The sequence below is a fragment of the Orbicella faveolata genome, unplaced genomic scaffold, assembly GCF_042242905.1.
Source record: "Orbicella faveolata isolate gen_17 unplaced genomic scaffold, um_ofav_v1 contig_12, whole genome shotgun sequence".
Lineage (NCBI taxonomy): Eukaryota > Metazoa > Cnidaria > Anthozoa > Scleractinia > Merulinidae > Orbicella > Orbicella faveolata.
In genome coordinates this window covers 10765362-10774189 of record NW_028301539.1, presented here as the reverse complement: position 1 = coordinate 10774189, position 8828 = coordinate 10765362, and the positions used below count along the sequence as shown (strand labels likewise).

The 8828-nt window shown below is 38.3% G+C and overlaps 1 pseudogene; it reads left to right on the top strand.

Moving 5' to 3' along the window:
- The first annotated feature begins 3975 nt into the window (after positions 1-3975).
- LOC149116596 (uncharacterized) lies at positions 3976-5922 on the top strand (annotated as a pseudogene).
- Positions 5923-8828: the final 2906 nt, after the last annotated feature.

Here is an 8828-nt window from a genome sequence, read left to right as displayed (position 1 = left end):
GGGTCATTATGCTGCTGGTTAATAAAAACCACATGCACTGCCCTTACAGGACAATCAAATGAATGAATGACTGAATGAATGAATGAATGAATGAATGAATGAATGAATGAATGAATGAATGAATGAACATGAATTGAACAGCATTGAAAAAATTAAAGAACAAGCTGTAAAAACGGTCTTATCGATATGGAATGGAAAGAGATTCGATCACTTCAAGTTGCATGTTGCAGGAATTTTATTCGCTTACTCTAGAATTAGAATTTTTGTGCCCTAAGCCATTATTAACTTTCCGTCTTTTATCGATTCAACGCGAGGTCTCGAATAAACATCCCCTCTTTCTCAAGTATATTGGTTAATGAGACCCTCAATGATTCTATAATCGAGGCGGTAAAGGTTAAGTATAATTATAAGATTTTTAGCTCTCAAAAGTAACGAATAAAACTGTAATTAATTCTAGCTTCGAATAAACTGCAAATAGTCAAATTAAGGCCACATCAATGAAGCCAAATTTGAAATGGATGCCAGCGCGTTTAATAGAGAAAATATGTTACTTGCACAAGGCTGGTGTAGATATAAAAAATAAGATTCCTCTAAGAATACCTTCCAGTATTCACGTTGTCTATCGTAGTATATGCCTCATAAGTACAACATATTTTCTCTGTTTTGTACCACTCAAATATCCAGCTGAATGAATGTACCAAGGTTGGCTATATATAAAACCGTGGTCATTTAATTAACAAAGAACAAAGTAGCGCGGAAAAAAATGTTTTATTGTGATAACTCTGCAAAAGGTAAAAGTTTACAAAAGGAAAGGGACCGGGAAGTGACGGCCTTTCTATTGAATTTAATTTGCATTTTTGGCCGTTGTTGTGAGAAAAGAATGCACAAGTATGCCAAAGTACACAACCGAGGAAAATGAATATAGCTGGTATTCACATGACGTCACTAAAATTTAAATTGCAAAACTATTGATCTTCCTGAAATTTTACTTTAATGATGTATAAGAGCAGCTGAAAACTAATATTCACACAAATTGTCGCTCCGAATGGGTTTTTGGTTTTGTGATACACTACGCTTGAATTTCTAAGCTTTTGCGTGACGCGGCATTTACATGACGGCCTAGAGAGTTGTCTTGATGGCTAAAAAAGTGACTTATTTCGGGGAATTTGGCTATCTGAACAGTTCATGTCTTAGAAAAAGTATTATTTTAATGTTTTAGAGTTCCTCGAGGGATAAATTCACGCTTTTGTGACAAAATGCAGTGACGGATGTTTCTGTTGGTTTCCGGCCTTCCATGTTGGTGCCCATACGGATGGGCACCAGCCTGGCGTCTCCATACAAATCTCTATAAATTTGGGTAATAAAGATTATCCGCATATCTTGCATAAGAAAAATTGCTGTGACCAGAATCTTGGCGAGAGTCTGCATATTTATCTTCTTTCATTTCCCAGATTCTGGACTTTATCTATTGAACGGTTCTGATTTTTATTTAATTTGATCCATTTTGAATGGCGTGACGCTGAAAACCAGCAATAGTTAACCCAAAGACAAAGCGTCATCAAGGTAATACCAAAAAGAGAAAATGGATAGATATTGTCTTGAAAATTGGAGACCTCTTATTTTACTCAGTGTGGATTATAAGATTGCCACTATAACTAAAGCTCGCAGAATTGCCAAAGATCTTCCTAAGTTAATCAATGAAGATCAAACTGGTTACGTAAATGGTCGCTATATCAAACAAAATATCAAACTTTCCTCGTGTTTTCTCGGGATATTTTTATCTGGACTTTAACGTTACTGATCATGAAGTGAAAATTTAATTTTGACCGTGTCAACGCAGCAAGTGCTCACGAGAAGAAGGACAAAAGGGTTAAATTAACTATAGTGTAAAGGCAAAGAAATCCCGGACTGCTGTTTTCCTTCATCGTCAAGTGCCGTAGCGTTTCCTTTCTATTGGCGGCAGCTCGGTAGCTCAGCAGCAAGGTACACGCAGGCGCAAGAAGAAGAGCCGTTAGTCGCAAACAAAGGAAAAAAATAATTGAGGTCTTTGGAGAAGCAAAGTTTGAATTTAAAGCTACCTGAGTAAGAAGAAGTACTTCAAAGCTTTATAGTGTGGGAGAGTTTTCGCTCGTCATCACAGTCTTTTCGCAGTGTTCGTGAACTGCAAATCGACAACGACCTTCGTTCATTGTTAGACTATTCCATTTGCAAAGTCAGAAACTTTATATTTTCCAAACTGATATAGTTTCTGATAAGTGAATAAAGATGGTCAATTTTAAGCTCGGTAGGGAAATGTGAAAAGTGAACTGATTAACATGACACGAGCTTAAAATTCACCATCTTAATTCACTTATCAGACTCACGATGAATTCGACAGCGCTGATCCTAGCAGTATGCAAGACACCTGTCACATGTAAACTCAGTTAAATGACCTTACTCTCGATCCATGAGTTCTCGTAGCCCAGCGGACAGAGTGCCCGCCTGGAGTTCGGGTGGTCATGGGTTCAATTCCTGTCTTCTTTTTCCCACGCTCGTGTCACGTTGATCAGTTCACTTTTGATATAGTTTCTGTACGGCATTGCGACACTTGCTTTCCAAGTTTGTTTCCTATTTCAGTTAATAAGTTTTGTGTAAAGAGCTTCTTTAATAACTGCAGTTTAGTTACGAAACCTCGGTTACAGATAACTGTAGTTAACCTCTCTCGTGAAAACACGGCATTATTGTTCAAGATATCATGAACATGACTGATGTCGAAAACATCCCGGGTAGCTTTGTTCATCGAATTTAAAAACGCTTTCAATGCGATCGATTGGAATTTCTTATTTAAGAGTGACTTCCGGTAAATACTATGGATAGGTGTGCAAAATGCAAAAATCGAATTCCCTCAAACTTTTTCACAAGAAAGCCCTCTGGAAACTAGTTAAGAAAATACAACTTTTAGTTCGTTTGGATTTATATTTTTCAAGTAAAGCGATTTTTAAATTTTCACCCTTGGAGAAGCCCTCGAACCACTGAAGAATGTGCTTCGTATTTGCGACTCGTGTAAGAAATCTAAAAAAATTATCAAATCTATTTCGATATTACACAATTCAATGACCCTTCCTTTACAAAGTACTGTTATTAGAATTGCAAAAGATTCAAACCTGAATTTTAAAAAAAAATTCAAATTTACCCTCCTAAACAGCATTATCAGAAAGCTCGATTTTGGCAAATTTCAACGGCAAAACTCCCTACCTGGTACATGGATTCCGCTGTAAAGATGGTATTCTATAGAAAGATGTAAGGCTTCCTCTATCGTTCTGTGAAATAAAATTTTGGGGCAACTTAAACTGCGAATTTAGACGACCGAAAATATTTACGGTACTCGCTTGAAGTTTATGACCTTTGAACTTACTGTTGTCTTCATGAATACAAAAGATAACCTAAACAACAGTTGAAATTTTAGCCTGAATGCGACCCTTTCCCCCATTTAAAAGATTTGTAGCTATTGTTTATCTTCTGTGGGCAATTTTATCGAAAGTAATATTTTTTTACGCTGATAAGGAGTTCTAACTTGTTTATGAGTACGTGCGTATTTGTTTACTGAAGCGGAAATTTGTGGTTATATTAAATTTATTCCATCTAAGTTCTATTTCGTGTGCTGCAAGGCGTTTCGTGTTCTCATTAAAACAACATGGTATTGCCAAGTAGAAGGTTTTCTTCTCAGATTTTAAAACAACATATAGTTTTTGACTTACCGTCCACATGCATGGCTTGATTTACTCAGCAGCGTTACACCGGGTGTGATAGCGCTAAGATCGCGTGACAATAATTGACAAATCGCTTTTTGCAAATCGAATTCATCAAAATATATTTATTATATCTTTTGACATCATAATGCTTCGAGACTACTTGATAAAGACTCTTGTGAAATAAGTCTACAAAATTTTGAAACTCTCATTACGGTGAAATGAAGAACCTGGATCTACTATTTTTATGCCGCGGTCGTGTGATCGTCGAGTGTGGTATCACATGGCAATAACAACTAAAAAATGGCCACCTGCAGTTATTCTCAAATCGTCTGTGGCATGTGCGTCACGTGCGGTCCTAGGGTTTCGAATCCCGCACATATTCAATTTGTTAAAATTGGATAATGTGGCAAAGATATTCGAGGTGTGTTCACAAACGGCGGAGGTCTGGGTATCTGTACTTGTTTCCAACGGATATCCCTCCTCGTTTGTACAGAAGATCACAAAGGCACGAACAACCCCAAGAAGAGAGCCCGACGCGGAATTTAAATCCACCGCCGTTTTACCTTATGTCCAAGGAGTTTCGGAGTCTCTCCGCCGCTGCCTAGAACAATAAGGCATTTGCACCGTCTTCAAGTCCGACACGACACTTCGGTCACACTTAGTGCGACCCAAGGACACCGTCAACCCGGCTAAACAAGATGGTGTTGTCTACAGGATTCCCTGTGAGTGTGGCAAAGTGTTCATCGGGGAAACAGGGAGATCTATGCAGGAGAGGATCAAAGAACACGACAGGGATATACGACTCGCCCGTACCCAGACCTCCGCCGTTTCTGAACACACCCACGAGACTGGCCACTATCCTATCTGGAATGAGGTCAAGTTTATTGATCGAGATCCTCACTGGTACACACGTAGGGTCAAGGAAGCTATTCACATAAGACCATCCTAATAACATCAACAGGGATAGTGGAATTGAAATTCCTGAAGCATGGATGCCCACGATCAAAAAACACAACAACAGGATAGGAGAACAGTACAACAGCGGACCACTGAGGGAACAGCTACTCGTCGGAACAATAGAACAATAGGAGGATCGAAATGCACCAATCACAGCCGACCTTTGTGATATAAATGATACCGTGCAATCAGTCGACCTTATCGCCTGAAGACGTCGCGATCTACATCTCAAGTGACTACATCGTGAGACAAACGATAATACACTTTATCATGAGAGCCTACAGGCAACAAAATTTGCGTCTGAGGGTGGAGTCTTCTCGACTGAACCAGATTTATCCCACGATCCCCTTTCTGGTTCTTTTCATGTTGTATCCATTGCTCTGGACAGGAACAGTTCTTTTTGTTGCTATGCCACGTTATCCCCCATAGGTCCTGATGACGAGGGCATACTGTTGTGTTCAAAATACCTTCATCCACGTCAATACAACCTTGGAAACAAAATGTGTGATATGCGTTTACTGGAAGTTTAGTTTAAAGGTAAGGGTTTCGAAAAACCACGCGACAGCAACGTAACCCCGGGGATGTAAGCCCTTGGATAACATTGAGAGAGGCATCACAGAAAATGTCACGCAGTATTATAGGACTCCGCTTTCTTACGTAATTTAAATGATACGTGAGAATGTTTCGGCGACAGAAGAAAGCAGAGGAGCCATCCGCGTTTTTGTTCAGTGAATGGGATTCAAAGCTGGTAGGTGCCTTTATACCTTATTTAACACGCAAGAGGACAACAATGCGATAAGTCATCAGATTCGCGGATTTTCATAATAACAAGTGGGGTCTACAAATTATTATTATTTTTTCAGTCATCTCTGTAATTCCCTTATATATTATTACCTTAAAGTTTCTCTTGACTTATCTCTTGTAGTGAGGCAAGCCGACAAGTATCCCCCCCCCTGCCCCACCTTTAATTTCTAGTCCCTCTTCTCCACGTGGTTAGTAATTGGGATCATTTTCGTGGGAGAAACTTGTAAATAGCCGGGCCGCAATATAACTCAAGAGACTACAGTCTCAAGAGACTATTACGCTTTTGCACGGTCAGCTACATTAAAAGAGTGCCATTAGATTTTGATTTCGCGTATATCATGAAATCACGCCTTATTGGGCCTCATGGTGATTGTCTGTTACCGTAGCATTCAGTATTTTCTCGATAATCTTCCGCAATATTTTCGATCTAAAGAGAATATTGAATTACGAATACACTGACCTGCTCTAGCCAACAGTAACCTTACTTCGTCCAGAGAAGAATCACTCACATCAGTAGCCTTCAAATTACCTTGAATGTCTTTGTCACATTTTCGAATTAAAACACATTGAACATGTGCGGGATTCGTAACACTAGGACCGCACGTGCCCCCAACGATTTGAGAATAACTGCAGGTGGCCATTTCTTTGTTGTTATTGTCATGTGATACCACACTCGAGGATCACACGACCGTGGCATAAAAATGGTAGATCCAGGCTTTTTATTTCAGAGCAATGAGAGTTTCAAAATTTGCAGACTTATTTCACAAGAGTCTTTATCAAGTAGTCTCAAAGAAAGATATTATATATATATACTAATGAATTCGATTCGCGAAAAGCGATTTGTCAATTATCGTCACGCCATCTCACCGCTATCACACCCGGTGTAACGCTGCTGAGTAAATCAAGCCATGCATGTGGACGGTAAGTCAAAAACTATATGTTGTTTTAAAATCTGAGAAGAAAACCTTCTACTTGGCAATACTATTTTGTTTTAATGAGAGCAGGAAACGCCTTGCAGTACACGAAATAGAACTTAGATGGAATAAATTTAATATCCACAAATTTCCGCTTCAGTAAACAAATACGCACGTACTCATAAACAAGTTAGAACTCCTTTTCAGCGTAAAAAAAATATAACTTTCGGTAAAATTGCCCACAGAAGATAAAAAATAACTATTAATCATTTAAATGGGAGAGAGGGTCGCATTCAGGCTAAAATTTCAACTGTTGTTTAGGTTATTTCTTGTATTCATGAAGACAACAGTAAGTTCAAAGGTCATAAACTTCAAGCGAGTACCGTAAATATTTTCGGTCGTCTAAATTCGTAGTTTTAGTTGCCCCAAAATTTTATTTCACAGAACGATAGAGGAAGCCTTACTCTTTCTATAGAATACCATCTTTACAGCGGAATCCATGTACCAGGTAGGGAGTTTTGCCGTTGAAATTTGCCAAAATCGAGCTTTCTGATAGTGCTGTTTAGGAGGGTAAATTTGAAAATTTTTTAAAAATTCAGGTTTGAATCTTTTGCAATTCTAATAACTGTACTTTGTAAAGGAAGGGTCATTAAATTGTGTAATATCGAAATAGATTTGATAATTGTTTTAGTTTTCTTACACGAGTCGCAAATACGAAGCACATTCTTCAGTGGTTCGAGGGCTTCTCCAAGGGTGAAAATTAAAAAATCGCTTTACTTGAAAAATATAAATCCAAACGAACTAAAAGTTGTATTTTCTTAACTAGTTTCCAGAGGGCTTTCTTGTGAAAAAGTTTGAGGGAATTCGATTTTTGCATTTTGCACACCTATCCGTAGTATTTACAGGAAGTCACTCTTAATACACTGGAGGTGTTTATTTTCCGGCCTCAAACTGGAGGATGGATTAAAGCTTTTTACAATAAATTTTCTAGCTGAACAACGGATACACATCTGAGGTCTTCGGACTCCAAAGAGGCGCACAGCAATATGCCCGCTTTCAGGAGCCTTCTTCGTACTAGTACTATGTGAAGAAACGTAATCAGGCAAGATGAAACAGTTAATGGAATCAAGATTTTCCACGTTTTAAGATACAACCGTCTTTGATTCTGACCTCAGATCTGCTGAAAACCTGTTTAAATAACTATACCCATTCCAAAAGTGCTCTGGTCTTAAAATTAGCAAAAGCGAAACTGAAGGTACTTGGTTAGGTCCCAACCGTTATAAAAAGACTAAGCACTTTGACATTGTATGGCTCTATGAACAAGTCTGCGCTATTGGAATCTACTTCTCACATAATACTGTAATGAAGTTTCGAACAAGAAAAATTTTGAGCGAAAGCTTTCTGTCATGAAAACCCTACTATACATTAGGTGCCCTAGGAAACCGTCAAGTTATATGGTCGCATTACAATTCTAAAAGCGCTTACTCTTTCAAAACATATTTAAAACACCTCTACGTTATCGTTTTCCTTGTCCTTTGTCAAAACTGTGAATCGAGCCATGAAACTTTTCATCCGGGTGAAAACAGCAAAGATTAATCACGCAGTAATATGATTGGGCCAAAGGAGAAAGGAGGTCTCAATATGCGCGATTTTGAAATAGTTAAGGGTAAGGCGGCTAAACGACAGTGCTGGTGCTAGCTGGAACGTCATCTCTTTAGCTTTCTTACTTAATTTCGTTGGTCGATTTCTTTTTCAATGTAATTGATTTAAGGTTACTTAGAGTTAACATTCCGATCACCTTCATAATGAAGCCCTGGAAGCTTAGAAAAAAATAATTTTCTTCACTCCTGAAACTAAAGAACTGATACTAGACGAAACCATTTGGAATAATAGGCTCATAAGGATTGATGATGTTCCAGTCTCTTATAAACAATGATACGAAGCTGGAGTCAGCAAAATCAGCGACATTTTTCCTGGCGACTCCTTTTTGACCCTCGATTAATTTTTATCTACATTTAAGGTAAATGTCCTAAAATGTTATAGCCTTTGCCACGCTAATCCTCAAGAATGGATTAATTAATTGAAAGACAAAGGTGCATATGCAATAATAATGAATCCTCTAAAACTAACAATGGCAACAAATTACCACTGAATAAACTGTCTTGCAAGTCTGCTAGCCAGGTGTTCGTTGAACTAAAATTTGAAACACCTACAGCTGGGAGGAGAATGAAACAAGCAAACTTTTCGGAAGTAATATAAACTCTCTACAGTATCCCTTTCAAAGTCACTAAAAACATTCGACGTGCTATCATTAGGTTTAAGATAAATCCATCACATTTTGCTCACCAACGTCCCTCTTTTAGGGACTCGCTTGCTCAACAAGAAAACTGCCACCTTTGTTTTTGAAACACAAACCTATACC